General features: G+C 42.9%; 1 pseudogene; it reads left to right on the top strand.

The window, feature by feature from the left end:
- Positions 1-541: 541 nt before the first annotated feature.
- The window catches only part of LOC123405156, a 34,470-nt pseudogene continuing 15,047 nt past the window's right edge, over positions 542-19,964 (top strand).

Here is a 19,964-nt window from a genome sequence, read left to right as displayed (position 1 = left end):
GGCTCGGCGGAGGCGGGATCCTTTTTCCCCTCTGCTTGTGGGACTCCAGTGCGGGGCAGACTCCTCGGGTGGCGACACTAGGAGGCCGCGAGGGGCAGCGGCGTGGTGGCGGGCTGGCGGGGAGGTCGGGTGGCTCTGGTCGTGGGCGGCGACGCGGGGAGGTCCGGCGTGGTCCCTCCCGGTGTCACGGAGGCTTCGTGATGGCTCGACTGATCTGCCTGCGGCGGAGCCAACTTCTCCGACATCTGCCCATCTGCTTTTAGACCGTCTTGAACTTCGTCCCTTTTCCGTGTTGCCAGGGCGCTATTCCATCAAAGGGTTGGCCCTCTCCCAGTTGCGGTTCATCGCTTGTCTCGCGTCCCGTGTAGCAGGACTGATCTCGTCTCGCGCAAGTGCTGCAGGACAGAGCTTGTCTTGTGCACGGTGCAACTGGACTGGGCTCGTCTTGCGCGCGGTGTTGTAGGACCGACCTCGTCTCGCGCTTGGGTCTGCAGGATAGGTCGATGGAGGCAAGCGGTGGTCGGCTTATCGGGTCTCAACGATGGGGGTATCCCAGGGGTGCGAAAGGTGGGACCTTTTCGCCCGTATCTTTGGTGAGGGTGTGTCAGGTTGCGTTGGAGGTGGTGGCAAGGTCTTGGATGCCGAGGCGGTGGCTCTGGTGGTGATAGCGTGGTGCTCTTGGGCAGAGTCGTGGATTGGTGCTGCCTGGGGGCCATAGCCGTGTGGGCGGCCTGGTAGCCGGGGTGTGGCGTCCGATGCTGGTGAGTGTTGGCCGGGGTGAAAACTTGATCCATCTTTGGACGGACCGGTGGCGGCGTAGCTCGTTCCCTTCTTGAAGGCGTCGTCACGGCTCTCATTGTCCGTCGTGTAGCTACAGGGGAAACTCCGATCCTCATGTCGGGCGGTGACGACATTCTGATGTCGTAATCTTCCTAAATACACCTCCTTGGAGCACAAGGTTCATCTTATGTGGCTTCATCTCTTCGTGGTCGCGTGTTCATGGTTGAGAACTCCGCTTGCTCTTGGAGTATTAGGATTAGTGTTGTTGTGCTCAACGCCTATGTATCCTGCCTTGGATGTGTGCATGTGTTGTGGTGGCGTGAGTCTATACGGGATGGTCGATGTTGGTTGCTTTATTTATAAAGCGGGGCGAAAGCCTTTTCGGGTAATTTAAACACCTTTGCCATTCACACTTGCATCTTATAGGGAAACAGAGGGAGGCTAAGATTTAACTTGAACTCATTTGACATTCCTGTTGTTTACTGGCTGAGAATGAGAATGCCGCATTGGCAGATTTTGAAAGAATTCCCAGTATGGTGCTCTAGTTAGTTACATATTGTGTGCTCAAACGCATTTCCACTCTAGTTTCAGTTGTCATCGCAAAGACACATAACAAGTTTTGGCATGAAACTAGTTAAACTCAAGTTGGGATACACTTCTTCTTCAGTACAAACCCCCGAATACAATGACGGCTGAGATTAAACGATACATCTTGATAACAAAGGGCACGATGGTCTTTTCCCCCATTCTGGTGTACACATGTCAGCCTTACGGGCGCTAGAGGACGGACTGGCGACGTATAGGTACCGGGGGATACGCCTCGTATCCGCGTCCACCTGACGTGACGTGGCGTATCCACGTCGGCCTGACGGCGGTCGCGCCGGATCTGGATCAACCCGTCGCTTCCCGAGGCCACCGCCATTAATCACGGACTCTGTCGTCAATTCGCCGCCTCCCGATGCGATGTCGTGTGTTCATGAGGCCGCCGCCATTAATCACCGACCGCGTCGTCAGCACCCTGTCGTGTTGTTCCCTGACGCTGCCGCCTATGACCCATCGCTTCGCTGTCTCCCGAGGCGACGCCGTTAATGGTGACCGCGTCGTCAGCGCCCCATCGCAACGTTTCCTGACGCCGTGGCCAATGGCCCGTTGGTTCGCCGACTCCTGAGGCGACGCTGCCTATGGACCGCCGGTCCGTCGCACCCCCGAGGCCACGCATTCACTCCGGGGGAGTAACGCCATCCAACTACCCCATCGCCTCCCCTTCCGCCGGTGGGCTATATTTAGCCGGTGTCCCGTGGCACGTCGACACACCTGTCGCTCTCTTCTCCTCTTCCCTGCCCTCCGTCGTCCTGTGGCAGATCCGGCGCCAGTGGTGCGCCGGAGAGCAACTGGCGGCTTAGCCTCGACATGCCGCTGATGGAGGAGCTTCACAGCTACGGCCTCCTCGTCCCGCCGGGGTGCCACGTGCTGCAGCAACAAAAGTCATTCCCTGGCGCTTAGGAATCCTTCTTGTTACTTCTCTGGTTTGCGTCGGTTTTTCCCTTGAAGAGGAAAGGGTGATGCAGCACAGGAGCAGTAAGTATTTCCCTCAGTTTGAGAACCAAGGTATCGATCCAGAAGGAGGGCCTCGTCAAGTCCAAAGTACGTGCGCAAACACAAACAAACTTGCACCCAACGCTTCAAAGGGGTTGTCAATCCCTTCAAGATTGTTTGCAAAGTGAGATCTGACGGCGGAAAGTGCAACGAAGTAAAAAAGTGTAAGGCTGAAAATATGGTGTGGAGTAGACCGTGGGGGCCATAGTGTTCACTAGAGGCTTCTCTCATAATAGCAAATATCATGGTGGGTGAACAAATTACTGTCGAGCAATTGATAGAACCACGCAAAGTCATGACGATATCTAAGCCAATGATTATACATAAAGGCATCACGTCCGAGACTAGTAGACCGATACTTTCTGCATCTACTACTATTACTCCACACATTGACCGCTATCCAACATTCATCTAGTGTATTGAGTTCATGACGAACAGAGTAACGCCTTAAGCAAGATGACATGATGTTGAGGGATAATCTCAAACCAATGATGAAAATCCCATCTTTTCACCCTTGATGGCAATAACACGATGCGTGCCTCGCTACCCCTTCTGTCACTGGGTAAGGTCACCGCACGGTATGAACCCAAAACCAAGCACTTCTCCCATTGCAAGAATCATAGATCTAGTTGGCCAAACAAAACCCACAACTCGCGGAGAATTACAAGGATATGAAATCATGCATAAGAGAAATCAGAAGAAACTCAAATAAGATTCATAGATAATCTGATCATATATCCATAATTCATCAGATCTCGACAAACACACCGCAAAATAAGATTACATTGGATAGATCTCCATGAAGATCATGGAGAACTTTGTATTGAAGATCCAAGAGAGAGAAGAAGCCATCTACTTACTAGCTATGGACCCGTAGGTCTATGGTGAACTACTCACGCATCATCAGAGAGGTCATGGTGTTGATAAAGAAGCTCTCCGTGTCCGAATCTCCCCTCCGGCAGGGCACTAGAATGTGCCCCAGATGGGATCTTGCGAAGACAAAAGCTTGCGGCGGTGGAAAAGTGATTGCGATGATCTCCTGATTTTTTTGGGATTTTTAGGGAATATATAGGCGCAACCCCTAGGTCAGGGGACGCTCAGGGGGCCCACAAGCCTGGATGGCGCGACCTCCCCCCTGCCCGCAGGGTGGGGGCTTGTGGGGTCCCTGGGGCTCCCCTGCCTTGGCTCCCAAGCTCCCCGATCTTCTTCAGTTCCAGAAAAAATCTTTTCGGGGATTTTCTTCCGTTTGGACTCCGTTTCAAAATCTCCTCTTAAAGGGGTCAAAAACATGGAAAAAATAGGAACTGGCACTTGGCACTGAGTTAATAAGTTAGCAAGTGCTTGGGAGTCACACCAAGCACTTTAAGATCTTCGTGATTCTCATCACGAGAACACGCCTTTTTAAGCCATTCATGTCTAGCACGAATTTGCGTGGTCCTTTCTTGGCTCTCAATCATGGAAACACGCATAGCTTTCAAAGTTTCATCCATGTTGATTTTGGTAGGAGCACATCTAACTTCCAAAGCATCAACATCACTAGACATTCTATCAACGCTCTTAGCTAAATCGTCAATTTTGAGTAGCTTTTCCTCTATGGACGCATTGAAAATATTTTGAGAGTTGATGAACAATTTGATATTACTCTCTAGATCAAAGGGTAATCTATTGTAATTTCCATGAGTATTGTTGTAGGAGTTGCCCAAATTATTAGAGTTACTAGAAAAAGGCCTAGGAACATAGTTTCCTCTAAAAGCGTTGTTGTCGCCAAAGTTATTCCTACCAACAAAATTAATGTCCAAGCTAGCGTTGCTACTCTCAATCAAAGAAGACAAAGGAATATCATTAGGATCCAAAGGAGCACATCTACTAGCAAACAAATTCATTAACTCGTCCATCTTAGCACTTAACGAGTTAATTTCTTCTATAGCATGTACCTTCTTACTAGTAGGTGACCATTCAGTGTGCCACTGAGAGTAGTTCGTCATGATGCTGTCTAAGAGCTTTGTGGCTTCTCCTAACGTGATTTCCATGAACGTTCCACCTGAGGCGGAGTTCAAGATATTTCTAGAAGCGAACTTCAAGCCAGCGTAAAAGATTTGAATAATCATCCAAAGGCTCAAGCCATGAGCGGGACAGTTTCTAATCATTAATTTCATTCTCTTCCAAGCTTGTGCAACATGTTCATGATCAAGTTGCTTGAAATTCATGATATCATTATGGAGAGAGATGATCTTAGCCGGCAGAAAATACTTGGATATATAAGCATCTTTGCACTTATCCCAAGAATCGATACTATTTTTGGGCAAAGAAGAAAACCAAGTTTTTGCGCGATCTTGCAACGAGAAAGGAAAAAAGCTTCAATTTAATCACGTCATTATCCAAATCTTTTTTCTTTTGCATATCGCAAAGCTCAATGAAGGTATTGAGATGGGATGCGTCATCTTCACTAGGAATGCTAGAGAATTTCTCTTTCATAACAAGATTCAGCAAAGCGGCATTGATTTCGTATGACTCCGCACTAGTGGCGGGAGCAATCGGAGTACTAATAATATCATTATTATTAGTATTCGAGAATTCACAAAGTTTGGTGTTTTCATTCATGGTGACTTCAGCACACAAGCAACAAAGAGCAGGCAAGAAAGAAAAGGGCGAACAAAAAGGCAAACGAAAAAGGCAAATTGGTGAAGTGGGGGAGAGGAAAATGAGAGGCAACTGGCAAACAAAGTAAATGCAATAGATGAGTTTGCGACACCTACTTGGATGAGTTCTTGACTTGATCTTCCTCCCCGGCAACGGCGCCAGAAATTCTTCTGCTGTGGCAACAAAAGTCCTTCCCTGGCGCTTAGGAATTCTTCTTGTTACTTCTGTGGTTTGCGTCAGTTTTTCCCTTGAAGTGCAAAGGGTGATGCAGCACAGGAGCAGTAAGTATTTCCCTCAGTTTGAGAACCAAGCTATCGATCCAGAAGGAGGGCCTCGTCAAGTACAAAGTAAGTGCGCAAACACAAACAAACTTGCACCCAACGCTTCAAAGGGGTTGTCAATCCCTTCAAGATTGTTTGCAAAGTGAGATCTGACGGCGGAAACTGCAACAAACTAAAAAGTGTAAGGCTGAAAATATGGTGTGGAGTAGACCCTGGGGGCAATACTGTTCACTAGAGGCTTCTCTCATAATAGAAAATGTCACGGTGGGTGAACAAATTACTGTCGAGCAATTGATAGAACCGCGCAAAGTCATGACGATATCTAAGGCAATGATCATACATATAGGCATCACGTCCGAGACAAGTAGACCGATACTTTCTGCATCTACTACTATTACTCCACACATCGACCGCTATCCAGCATGCATCTAGTGTATTGAGTTCATGACGAACAGAGTAACGCCTTAAGCAAGATGACATGATGTAGAGGGATAATCTCAAACCAATGATGAAAACCCCATCTATTTACCCTTGATAGCAACAACATGATGCGTGCCTCGCTACCCCTTCTACCACTGGGTGAGGTCACCGCACGATATGAACCCAAAACCAAGCACTTCTTCCATTGAAAGAATCATAGATCTAGTTGGCCAAACAAAACCCACAACTCGAAGAGAATTACAAGGATATGAAATCATGCATAAGAGAGATCAGAAGAAACTCAAATAAGATTCATAGATAATCTGATCATAAATCCAGAATTCATCGGATCTCGACAAACACACCGCAAAAGAAAATTACATCGGATAGATCTGCATGAAGATCATGGGGAACTTTGTATTGAAGATCCAAGAGAGAGACGAAGCCATCTAGTTACTAGCTATGGACCCGTAGGTCTATGGTGAACTACTCACGCATCATCGCAGAGGTAATGGTGTTGATGAAGAAGTCCTCCGTGTCTGAGTCTCCCCTCCGGCAGGGCACCAGAACGTGCCCCAGATGGGATCTTGCGGAGACAGAAGCTTGTGGCGGTGGAATACTGATTGGGATGATCTCCTGATTTTTTTGGGATTTTTAGGGAATTTATAGGCGCAACCCCTAGGTCAGGGGTTGCTCAGGGGGCCCACAAGCCTGGATGGCGCGGCCTCCCCCTGGCCGCGGGGTCGGGGCTTGTGGGGCCCCTCGGGCTCCCCTGCCTTAGCTCCCAAGCTCCCCGATCTTCTTCCGTTCCAGAAAAATCTTTTCGGGGATTTTCTTCCGTTTGGACTCAGTTTCAAAATCTCCTCTGCAAGGGGTCAAAAACATGGAAAAAACAGGAACTGGCACTTGGCACTGAGTTAATAAGTTAGTCCCAAAAAATAAATAAAAGGCATTCAAAACATCCAAAGTTTGAAAAGATAATAGCATGAAACCATCAAAAATTATAGATACGTTGGAGACGTATCGCCGCCTCGCGAAACCGTGAAAGGTGAGTAAGGACGGCTTCCCGACGCTCGGCGACCCCGCGACACCGGAGGAGCTACGAACCCGTCCCGGCGGCCGTCACAACATCCGTGGCCGCCACGCTATCTGGGACGGGAAAAGCTACCACGACGTCATCACCCGACACCGGCAGGCGGCGGCGGCGACAGGCAACGCCAGCGGCATCCAACGCCGCCATCGGGCGCCAATACCCCACCCCCCCCCCCCCCCCGCTAGCGGCCCTGGTGATGGCCCCGCCGGAGTACAAACTCCCACCGGAGCAGTTCATTCTCCGCGAGGACGGCGACCCTGACGATTCGCCGGGGCTACTCGTCGCCCTGCGGGCCTCTCAGGCGACGACGGCCATGGCGGCGAGGGAAGAGGCGAAGATCGTGGCGGCCATCCAGGCAGCAACGGCGTTGGCGGCAAACCCGCAACCCGTCGGCGAGGACAACGACGTCGAGATCGACTTGGATGGCTCGGCAACAGTTCCGACGACGACGACGACGCGGGCGAGGACGGCGCGTTGGAGGGGCCGGGCGTCGTCAACCTCGACTATTCCGATTAGACTAGTTTTAGTTTTAGTACTATTTAATTAAATTTCACTTTTAGTTTTTAATGCTTAATTAAAGTTGTGTTATGTTCGAATGTAATCGCGAATGAACTATGAAATTATATCGAAGTTTTTATTATGAATCTAAATTAAGTGTTCTTATTATTATTGGTTCGAAATATTTAAATTTGTTTAGATATGTTAAAAAATATATATACACAGTTTATAGAAATGGAGAAAATCTAAAAATGAAGAGCCTACAATTATTTTTTAAATATGATCAGTCTATAAAAATGAAAAACAATTATATGAACAGCTTATAAAAATGGATGCTTGCATGAAATTGACCCAACTTTTTCCGGCACTTGAGAATGCACATAAAATGATGCCACGAAAAATTTCGACGAAATCGAAGACCAAACGCACGTTGCGTCACGTCCGGCATCTGTTTTTGCCTGTTTTTGAATGGAAATTCAAAGGAAAAGCACGGTTGTCAGAAAATTCTCAAATTTCACGTGCCGCCTTGTGAAGTTCATTAGGAAGCGTGTAAAAAATTGGAAATTTTTCATGAAGGGGAGTTGCAAGATCGCGTTGTAACACCCCTTCCGTCCATACCGACGCCGATGGGTTGCACATGATGTACATGGATGCATGCATGAAATTTAACCAACTTTTGCCGGCACCTGAGAATGCACATGCAATGATGCCACGCAAAATTTTGACGAAATCGGAGACCAAACGCACGTTGCGTCACGTCCGGCATCTGTTTTTTCCCGTTTTTGAATGGAAATTCAAAGAAAAAGCACGGATTGTCACAAAATTCTAAAATTTGACGTGTCGCCTTGTGAAGTTCCTTAGGAAGCATGGAAAAAATTGGAAAAATTTAATGAAGGGGAGTTGCAAGATCGCGTTGTAACACCCCTTCCGTCCATACCGACGTCGATGGGTTGCACATGAAGTACATGGATGCATACATGAAATTTACCCAACTTTTGCAGGCACCTGAAATTGCACATGTAATGATGCCATTCAAAATTTTGACGAAATCGGAGACCAAACGCACGTTGCGTCACGTCCGGCATATGTTTTTGCCTATTTTTGAATGGAAATTCAAAGAAAAAGCGCGGATTGTCAGAAAATTCTAAAATTTGACGTGCCGCCTTTTGAAGTTCATTGGCAAGCGTGGAAATTTTTTTGAGAAAATTTCATGAAGGGGAGTTGCAAGATCGCGTTGTAACACCCGTTCTGTCCATACCGGCGCTGATGGGTTGCACATGATGTACATGGATGCATCCATGAAATTTACCCAATTTTTGTCGACACCTCAGAATGCACATGCAATGATTTCACACAAAATTTCGATGAAATCGGAGACCAAACGTATGTTGCGTCACGTCCGGCATCTGTTTTTGAATGGAAATTCAAAGAAAAAACACGGATTGTCAGAAAATTCTAAAATTTGACGTGCCGCCTTGTGAAGTTCATTAGAAAGTGTGGAAAAAAATTAGAAAAATTTCATGAAGGGGAGTCGCATGATCGCGTTGTAACACCCCTTCCGTCCATACCGACGCCGATGGGTTGCCCATGATGTACATGGATACATGCATGAAATTTACCCAACTTTTGTCGTGAGAATGCACATGCAATGATGCCACGCAAAATTTTGATGAAATCGGTGATCAAACGCACGTTGCCTCACGTCCAACATCTATTTTTGAATGGAAATTCGAAGAAAAGGCACGGTTTGTCAGAAAAATCTAAAATTTGACGTGCCGCCTTGTGAAATTCATTAGGAAGTGTGGAAAAAAATTGGAAATTTTCATGAAGGGGAACTGCAAGATCGCGTTGTAACATCCCTTCTGTCCATACCGAGGCCGATGGGTTGCACATGATGTACAGGGATGTGTGCATGAAATTTAACCAACTTTTGCCGACATCTAAGAATGCACATGCAACGATGCCACACAAAATATCAACGAAATCACAGACCAAACGCACGTTGCGTCACGTCCGACATTTATTTTTGCTATTTTTGTATAGAAATTAAAAGAGAAAGCACGATTGTCAGAAAATTCTAAAATTTGATGTGTCGCCTTGTGAATTTCATTAGGAAGCGTGGAAAAAATTTGGAAAAAATTCATGAAGGGGAGTTGCAAGATCGCGTTGTAACACCCCTTCTGTCCATACCGACGCCGATGGGTTGCACATGATGTACATGGATGCATGCATGAAATTTATCCAAGTTTTGCCGGCACGTGAGAATGCACATGCAATGATGCCACGCAAAATTTCGACAAAATCAGAGACCAAACACACGTTGTGCCACGTCCGGCATCTGTTTTTGCCTGTTTTTGAATGAAAATTCGAAGAAAAAGCACGGATTGTCAGAAAATTCTAAAAGTTGACGTTCTGCCTTGTGAAGTTCACTAGGAAGCGTGGAAAAAGTTGGAAAACTTTTATGAAGGGAGTTGCAAGATCGCGTTGTAACACCCCTTCCATCCATACCGACGTCGATGGGTTGCACATGATGTACATGGATGCATGCATGAAATTTACCCAACTTTTGCCGACACCTGAGAATGCACATACAATAATGACATACAAAATATCGACAAAACCGGAGAGCAAACGCACATTGTGTCACGTCCGACGTCTGTTTTTGCCTGTTTTTTAATGGAAATTCAAATAAAAAGCATGGACTGTCAGAAAATTCAAAAATATGACGTGCCGCCTTGTGAAGTTCATTAGAAAGCGTGGATAAAAATTGGAAAAATTTCATGAAGGGGAGTTGCAAGATCGCGTTCTAACACCCCTTCCGTCCATACCGACGCCGATGGGTTGCACATGATGTACATAGATGAATGCATGAAATTTACCCAACTTTTGCCGACACCTCAGAATGCACATGCAATGACGCCACGCAAAATTTCAATGAAATCGGAGACCAAACGCACGTTGCGTCATGTCCGACATCTGTTTTTGCCTGTTTTTTAATGGAAATTCAAAGAAAAAGTACGGAATGTCAGAAAATTCTAAAATTTTACGTGTTGCCTTGTGAAGTTCATTAGGAAGCGTGGTAAAAAATTGGAAAAAAAATCATGAAGTGGAATTGTATGATCGCGTTGTAACACCCCTTCCGTCCATACCAACGTCGATGGGTTGCACATGATGTACATGGATGCATGCATGAAATTTACCCAACTTTTGCCGGCACCTGAGAATGCACATGCAATGATGCCACGCAAAATTTCGACCACATCGGAGACCAAACGCATGTTGCGTCACGTCCGGCATCTGTTTTTGCCTGTATTTGAATGGAAATTCAACGAAAAAGGACGGATTGTCAGAAAATTCTAAAATTTGACGTGCCGCCTTGTGAAGTTTATTAGGAACCGTGAAAAAAATTGGAAAAATTTAATGAAGGGGAGTTGCAAGATCGCCTTGTAATACACATCCCGTCCGTAGAGACGTCGATGGGTTGCACATGATGTACATGGATGCATGCATGAAATTTATCTAACTTTTGCCGGCACCTGAGAATGCACATGCAATAATGCCACGCAAAATTTCGACGAAATCGGAGATCAAACGCACGTTGTGTCACGTCCGACATTTGTTTTTGCCTGTTTTTTAATGGAAATTTAAAAATAAGCAAGGTTTGTTAGAAAATTCTAAAATTTGACGTGTCGCCTTGTGAAGTTCATTAGGAAGCGTGGAAAAAAATTGGAAAAATTTCGTGAAGTGGAGTTGCAAGATCGCATTGTAACACCCCTTTCGTCCATACCGACGCCGATGGGTTGCACACGATGTACATGGATGCATGCATGAAATTTACCCAACTTCTGCCGGCACCTCAGAATGCACATCCTATGATGCCATGCAAAATTTCGACAAAATCGGAAACCAAACGCACGTTGCCTCACGTCCGGCATCTGTTTTTGCCTATTTTGAATGGAAATTCAAAGAAAAAGCATGGATTGTCAGAAAATTCTAAAATTTGACGTGCCGCCTTGTGAAGTTCATTAGGAATTGTGAAAAAATTGGAAAATTTTTTTCCTTATTATGGGAAAAATTTGTCACGTCGCCATATTGTTTTTATTAAGTTTCCTTTTTAATATGGAAAAAAATACAACTGACGTCGCCATATTGTTTTCCCACGACGATGGGATTAGTGACGTGCATGCCCTAGCCCTACCCCGACGTGATCCCGCCGCCGCTCTACACTCCCCCTTCGCCTCACCCCCGACGTGTTCTCGCCGCTGTCGTCCAGCCCCGTCGCCCTCCATCCATCCCGACGCCGGTGTGATCTGTCACCCCGTGCGCCATCACAACTTCGTCGTCGTGGCCTTCACCGTCCGTGCGTCGCCGCGGCCTTCACCATCAGTCCATCGCAGTGGCCTTCACCGTCCGTTCGTGCGTCGCCGCGGTCTTGACCGTCCGTCCGTGCATCGTCGCGGCCTTCATCGTCCGTCCGTCGTCGACCTTTACCGTCCGTCCGCCGTTGGCCTTCACCGTCCGTCCGTCCGTCCGTCATCGGACTTCTAATTGGGTAACTATGTTTATAATGTTTTCATGTTATTATTGAAATATCAAATAAGTTGCATTGTACGTGATAAATTTTTGAAATTATGAAGGATGGATATCGACGGTGTGATTCGATGTTCAGTTGAGAAGTGGGTTAGCCTTGTTGACAAACTTTCAGCTATGAAACGGATTTGCAAGGCATGTTACAAATGTCATCCATTAAGATGCGTGAATTTTTACTTCACTTTTTGCTCCAAGGCTACAATCTTCATAATAAAAATTGATGGTTCAAGAGTCATCTGGGAGTAAATGCCTTATTTGAATAGGGTTGATGATGTGTTCTCTATCTTTGGATTGAAAAATCAAGGAGTTGATGTAGTTGGTTTTCTTAGAACGGAAGGACAAAAATCTATGAAAAGAATACCAACTAATATTTTGGATACAAAAAGGGTAAGATCATGATTGATGATCTTATCAATAAAATTGTGAAGAATGAAAACATAGATGATGACTTTGTCCGGATGACGTTTCTAGTTTTGTTGGGAACAGTAATCGCACCTGTGTCCCATGAATATATTCCGAAGGAGTATTATGCCTTAGTTAAGGACAAAGGGATGATAAGTAAGTTCAACTGGAACAAGTTTACTTTGAAGTTCTTTCTTTCGGAGATTGAAAAGGTTCTAGAGGATGGTCGTGTTACGGAATGGCCACATGGGAACCTTGCCCTTTTCCAGGTATGTATTATTCAAATTATTACTTACGTATTGTCAAATATATGTTATTCAAATATATTTGGTGTATTGCAGTATGCATATTGGGAGAAAGTATAACCAATTATAGGTACAAAATATGATCCGTTGTCACTTATGAGCCCCTTGATGAGGAACTCGACGAAACCTCTCGTGGAGAAAAGAGACAAATACGACTATGATTATGGTCCTGGTGTTGGAATGGTACTCCATATTCTCTAAATTTATCTTTTATTGTTACATTTCCATGGTTCAATTTATTGTCTAAATTTTATGTATAATTATCGCTCTCTAATTATTGTTCTTGTAGATTGATGACAATATTACATATGAGTATAGGGTGAAAAAAATTGCTCAAGAACAAGCTTAAAAAATTCAAAAATCAAGTACTAAAAAAATCTATTGTTAGTGGAAAGAAGAAAGAGAGCAACACATCAGAGGCTTCCGTGAGCAATGTTATGGACCGCATTTGGCATGAGCTGAAGGAAATACGCAAGGACATGCGTCGTTGCGAGAGTTATGCGCATGGGTAACGGTGCAACATATTTTTACTATCGTGCATAATGTATTTCATTGACTTACATAAATCTCATGAATAAATGTTTTTTAGAGGATGATTGAAAAAATGAACAAAACCGGTGTGTTCTATAGAACCAGTAACATGGAAGAAGAAGAAGAGAATCTATATGATGATATTAATGAATCTACAAATGATGGTGCATTTGGTCATAAGGAGTTTGTTTATCAGTCTGATATGGACGACTCTCGCACACCTTCTCAAGGTAAAATTAATAAACAAAAGGACGATGACAGCGGTCATGGGAATTCTCATGGTAAGATACCTTATTATTGCACTCCAGATTATCTGAATAGTTTCAAGGATGATTGGAGTGATCCTATCAAAGGACCCAACGTATCTGATGAGAAGGCGGTCACATCTTTAGATACAAATGAAATTTCATCACATGGATCGGGTCATTATAACGGAGTAGATGAGCAAGTGGAAAAGGGGCTTGGCAAACGTAAATGCACCGCATCAAGAGCCGTAAAGTCTCTTTTTGTTGTTGTTAAGCCCATCAAGCGTGCAAAACATTCTGCCAAAGCGAGTAAGATTGTTAGGAATCAATATTTTTTCATAAAACAAAGTTTATTATAGAGTTACTTTTACTAATTTTGATTTGTGATTTGCAGAACTGTTTAATAAAGAAGATGTTAAGAAAACTAGTGCTGACGTCGATGTGATCAAAGCGGGTGTTATGTTCTTATGGGCATGTGAGCGCTGAAAGAAACATAGAGCTACAGAAATTTTCAATGGTGGTGTGACCGACGCTTTGACTGCAGAGAGAGCTTGTCAGATTCTGAACAAACCAATGGATAAGCGGCGATGTAAGTTATTTATATTTTTAACATTATATTTCACAACAAAGTGCAATCATTACATTTGTTATATTATTTTCAGGTTATCAATGCATACTCATCTTTTTTATTGGGGGAAGTTAAAGACGAACGTTAAATAATACCGACTTGGAGGGTGAAGTGGCTGCTTGAATATAGAAAGGATAAGCAATGTGATGGTAATGAGTATGAAAGAGTGTCAAATTTTAATGAACCCGTAAATAGGTGTCTCAACGAGTATTTCAAAGGACCTAAGGTATGTTTCATTGGTTGTAATGTATACAAATAATGCACTAGTATAACAAATGCTGCATTGATCTGGTTAATATTCTCTTTTTTCTTTATGCAGGCTTATATGGCTCTTAACAAGGATAACACCCATTGGGTTACGGTCGTCATGCATAAGGAAAAGGAAGAGTTCTAGGTTCTAGACTTGTTGATGGGAGAAGAACTTGACAGTACAATTAGAAAACCCGTTGAGGACTTGGTAGGTTTTAATACCACTAGTAGAAAACAGGGCTATCGTTTGACCCTGGACAGCCCATTAGTCCTGGTTCTTCAAGACCCGGGACCAATGGGGGGTATTAGACCCAGTTCGCGAGCCCAGGGGGCCGGCCGGGGCCTCCTCGGCATTGGCCCCGTTTCGCGTGGAACCATTTGTCCCAGTTCGAGCCACGAACCGGGACCAATGGTCCTCGCTGCTGGCCCACAACCTTTAGTCCCGGTTCATGCCACGAACCGGGACAAATAACTTGCCTACATATATACCCACCGCTGCGGCAGAGCACTCCACAGTGCTCTGTTTTTGTCGAGCCGGCGAGGGGAGGGCATTTGGGTGCTCTAGTTCACCTCCTATGCACATGAGGTGTTCGATGAAATGACCGAGCCACACTAGTTAAGCTTTCTCCTCCCGAAACTCGACCTCCGAGCTCCATTTTCGATGAGACTTGTCTAGATTTAGCGGTCCGTCACGCACCGTCCCCGCCCCGTCTTCACCGTCGTCGATCGCTCGCGCCGATCTCGTCGCCGGCACCACCGTGGTAAGCCTCTTGTTCTTATCTTCTTTCTGAAAGAAAAAAATTCTGACTTCAGATAGATACTTGTCTAATTTTCTTACTTTTATTATTCCTTGTTATTATATAGTGCGATGGTTTTGGTATCCGCCCCCGTCGGCCCTCGTCCTGTCTATGATTCAGATGTGGTATATATTATCTTTTCATAACTATTTGGTTCGTTTATTGTTTATGACAATTATGATGACCAACGTGACATATATTTTTAATCTAGGAGGTATATGAACCAGAAATTCCAACCCACCTAGAAATTCTTCTTGAGAAGTTAACTTTGGTTGAAAAAGAAAACAAATACTTGAAGGAATAATTGAAAATAATTGAGGGTAAGAATATGGAAATCGAGTTGCATGTTGCCGAGGTCATTGACGATCGCAAGATGAAGATCGATGTGATGCGGTTGAAGATGGATGCAATGCGCTTGAAGATGGATGAAATGCGCTTGAAGATTAGGAATATTAGAAAATATGCCATTGATAAAGAGGCTTGGTATCATTATGTTGTTGGGTCAATTGTTACCTTACTTGCGATTTTGATCGCATTTGTTGTTGCATTTAAATGTTTTACATAGTTGTATGTTGTTTTATGAGAGAACTTTATGTATTTATTTTTCAATAATAACATTTGATCACTATTGTGCTTTGGTTTTAATGTGATGATGAACTTGTATTAATTTGGCCATTTCTCTATTCATTTTGTTCTGCAATGGTTTTTTGATATATACTTAATTTCAAAATAGAGATGAACCGCCAATGGATGTACGGTGACCGACGCACTTTGGAGTACATTACGAACCGGGACTAATGCCCGAGTCGAAAAGGGTTGTAAATTGATGATGTCGCTTTGAATGGTGCATTTTGAACACAGAAAAACTATGGAGTTCAAATAAGTTCAAAAAAATGAAATCCCTTTGTAACGAACGAGTTTCCGTATGAAACCCTGATACTTCGAAAGAGATTGTCCGTTTTGTACACGAAGTACATCCAGTTTTTGCCGTAACCCTCTCAACTTTCTCGCACATGCTATGTGGGTGAAATGATGATACCATGCCAACTTGGAACCTTTTTAGAGTTCATTTCAAATGCTTTTCAATTTCATGGTCTTATAGCTCATAATAATCAGTAAATGCATGAAAAATAACAAATGAAGTCAGAAAGGGTTGTAAATTGATGATGTGGCTTTGAATGCTGCATTTTGAACATAGAAAAACTATGGAGTTCAAAAAAATGAAATCCCTTTGTAACAAACGAGTTTCCATATGAAACCCTGATACTTCGAAAGAGATTGTCCGTTTTGTACACGAAGTGCATCCAGTTTTTGCCGTAACCCTCTCAACTTTCTCGCACATGCTATGTGGGTGAAATGATGATACCATGCCAACTTGGAACCTTTTCAGAGTTCATTTCAAATGCTTTTCAATTTCATGGTCTTATAGCTCAAAATAATCAATAAATGCATGAAAAATAACAAATGAAGTCAGAAAGGGTTGTAAATTGATGATGTGGCTTTGCATGGTGCATTTTGAACACAGAAAAACTATGGAGTTCAAATAAGTTCAAAAAAATGAAATCCCTTTGTAACAGACGAGTTTCCGTATGAAACCCTCATACTTCGATAGAGATTGTCCGTTTTGTACACGAAGTGCATCCAGTTTTTGCCATAACCCTCTCAACTTTCTCTCACATGCTATGTGGGTGAAATGATGATACCATGCCAACTTGGAACCTTTTTAGAGTTCATTTCAAATGCTTTTCAATTTCATGGTCTTATAGCTCAAAATAATCAGTAAATGCATGAAAAATAACAAAAGAAGTCAGAAAGGGTTGTAAATTGATGATGTGGCTTTGAATGGTGCATTTTGAACACAGAAAAACTATGGAGTTCAAATAAGTTCAAAAAAATGAAATCCCTTTGTAACAGACGAGTTTCCGTATGAAACCCTGATACTTCGAAACAGATTGTCCGTTTTGTACACGAAGTGCATCCAAATTTCGCCGTAACCCTCTCAACTTTCTCGCACATGCTATGTGGGTGAAATGATGATACCGTGCCAACTTGGAACCTTTTCAGAGTTCATTTCAAATGCTTTTCAATTTCATTGTCTTATAGCTCAAAATAATCAGTAAATGCATGGAAAATAAAAAATGAATTTAGAAAGGGTTGTAAATTGATGATGTGGCTTTGAATGGTGCATTTTGAACACAGAAAAACTATGGAGTTCAAATAAGTTCAAAAAAATGAAATCCCTTTGTAACAGACGAGTTTCCGTATGGAACCCTCATACTTCGAAAGAGATTGTCCGTTTTGTACACGAAGTGCATCCAGTTTTTGCCGTAACCCTCTCAACTTTCTCGCACATGCTATGTGGGTGAAATGATGATACCATGCCAACTTGGAACCTTTTCGGAGTTTGTTTCAAATGCTTTTCAATTTCAAGGTCTTATAGCTCATAATAATCAGTAAATGCATGAAAAATAACAAATGAAGTCACAAAGGGTTGTAAATTGATGATGTGGCTTTGAATGGTGCATTTTGAACACAGAAAAACTATGAAGTTCAAATAAGTTCAAAAAAATGAAATCCCTTTGTAACAGACGAGTTTCCGTTTGAAACCCTCATACTTCGAAAGAGATTGTCCGTTTTGTACATGAAGTGTATCCAGTTTTTGCCGTAACCCTCTCCACTTTCTCGCACATGCTATGTACGTGGGTGAAATGATGATACCATGCCAACTTGGAACCTTTTCAGAGTTCATTTCAAATGCTTTTCGATTTCATGGTCTTATAGCTCAAAATAATCAGTAAATGCATGAGAAATAACAAATAAAGTTAGAAAGGGTTGTAAATTGATGATGTGGCTTTGAATGGTGCATTCTGAACACAAAAAACTATGGACTTCAAACAAGTTTAAAAAAATGAAATCCCTTTGTAACAGATGAGTTTCCGTATGAAACCCTGATACTTCGAAAGAGATTGTCCGTTTTGTACACGAAGTGCATCCAGTTTTTGTCGTAACCCTCTCAACTTTCTCGCACATGCTATGTGGGTGAAATGATGATACCATGCCAACTTGGAACCTTTTCATAGTTAATTTGAAATGCTTTTCAATTTCATGGTCTTATAGCTCATAATAATCAGTAAATGCATGCAAAAATAACAAATGAAGTCTGAAAGGGTTGTAAATTGATGATGTGGCTTTGAATGGTGCATTTTGAACACAGAAAAACTATGGAGTTCAAATAAGTTCAAAAAATGAAATCCGTTTGTAACAGACGAGTTTCCGTATGAAACCCTGATACTTCAAAAGAGATTGTCTGTTTTGTACACGAAGTGCATCCAGTTTTTGCCGTAACCCTCTCAACTTTCTCGCACATCCTATGTGGGTGAAATGATGATACCATGCCAACTTGGAACCTTTGCAGAGTTCATTTGAAATGCTTTTCAATTTCATGGTCTTATAGCTCAAAATAATCAGTAAATGCATGAAAAATAACAAATGAAGTCAGAAAGGGTTGTAAAGTGATGATGTGGCATTGAATGGTGCATTTTGAACACAGAAAAACTATGGAGTTCAAATAAGTTCAAAAAAATGAAATCCCTTTGTAACAGACGAGTTTCCGTTTGAAACCCTGATACTTCGAAATAGATTGTCCGTTTTGTACACGAAGTGCATCCCGTTTTTGCCGTAACCCTCTCAACTTTCTCGCACATTCTATGTGGGTGAAATGATGATACCATGCCAACTTGGAACCTTTTCAGAGTTCATTTCAAATGCTTTTCAATTTCCTGGTCTTATAGCTCAAAATAATCAGTAAATACATGAAAAATAACAAATGAAGTCAGAAAGGGTTGTAAATTGGTGATGTGGCTTTGAATGGTGCATTTTGAACACAGAAAAACGATGGAGTTCAAATAAGTTCAAAAAATGAAATCCCCTTTGTAACAGACGAGTTTCCGTTTGAAACCCTGATACTTCGAAACAGATTGTCCGTTTTGTACACGAAGTGCATCCAGTTTTTGCCGTAACCCTCTCAACTTTCTTGCACAAGCTATGTGGGTGAAATGATGATACCATCCCAACTTGGAACCTTTTCAGAGTTCATTTCAAATGCTTTTCAATTTCATGGTCTTATAGCTCAAAATAATCAGTAAATGCATGAAAAATAACAAATAAAGTTAGAAAGGGTTGTAAATTGATGATGTGGCTTTTAATGGTGCATTTTGAACACATAAAAATTATGGAGTTCAAATAAGTTCAAAAAAATGAAATCCCTTTGTAACAGATGAGTTTCCGTATGAAACCCTCATACTTCGAAAGAGATTGTCCGGTTTGTACACGAAGTGCATCCAGTTTTTGTCATAACCCTCTCAACTTTCTCGCACATGCTATATGGGTGAAATGATCATACCATGCCAACTTGGAACCTTTTCATAGTTCATTTGAAATGCTTTTCAATTTCATGGTCTTATAGCTCATAATAATCAGTAAATGCATGCAAAATAACAAATGAAGTCCGAAAGGGTTGTAAATTGATGATGTGGCTTTGAATGGTGCATTTTGAACACAGAAAAACTATGGAGTTCAAATAAGCTCAAAAAATGAAATCCCTTTGTAAGAGACGAGTTTCCGTATGAAACCCTGATACTTCGAAAGAGATTGTCTGTTTTGTACACGAAGTGCATCCAGTTTTTGCCGTAACCCTCTCAACTTTCTCGCACATCCTATGTGGGTGAAATGATGATACCATGCCAACTTGGAACCTTTGCAGAGTTCATTTGAAATGCTTTTCAATTTCATGGTCTTATAGCTCAAAATAATCAGTAAATCCATGAAAAATAACAAATAAAGTCAGAAAGGGTTGTAAATTGATGATGTGGCTTTGAATGGTGCATTTTGAACACAGAAAAACTATGGA

The sequence above is a fragment of the Hordeum vulgare genome, chromosome 6H, assembly GCF_904849725.1.
Source record: "Hordeum vulgare subsp. vulgare chromosome 6H, MorexV3_pseudomolecules_assembly, whole genome shotgun sequence".
Taxonomy (NCBI): Eukaryota; Viridiplantae; Streptophyta; class Magnoliopsida; order Poales; family Poaceae; genus Hordeum; species Hordeum vulgare.
This window is presented reverse-complemented; position numbering and strand designations above follow the sequence as displayed.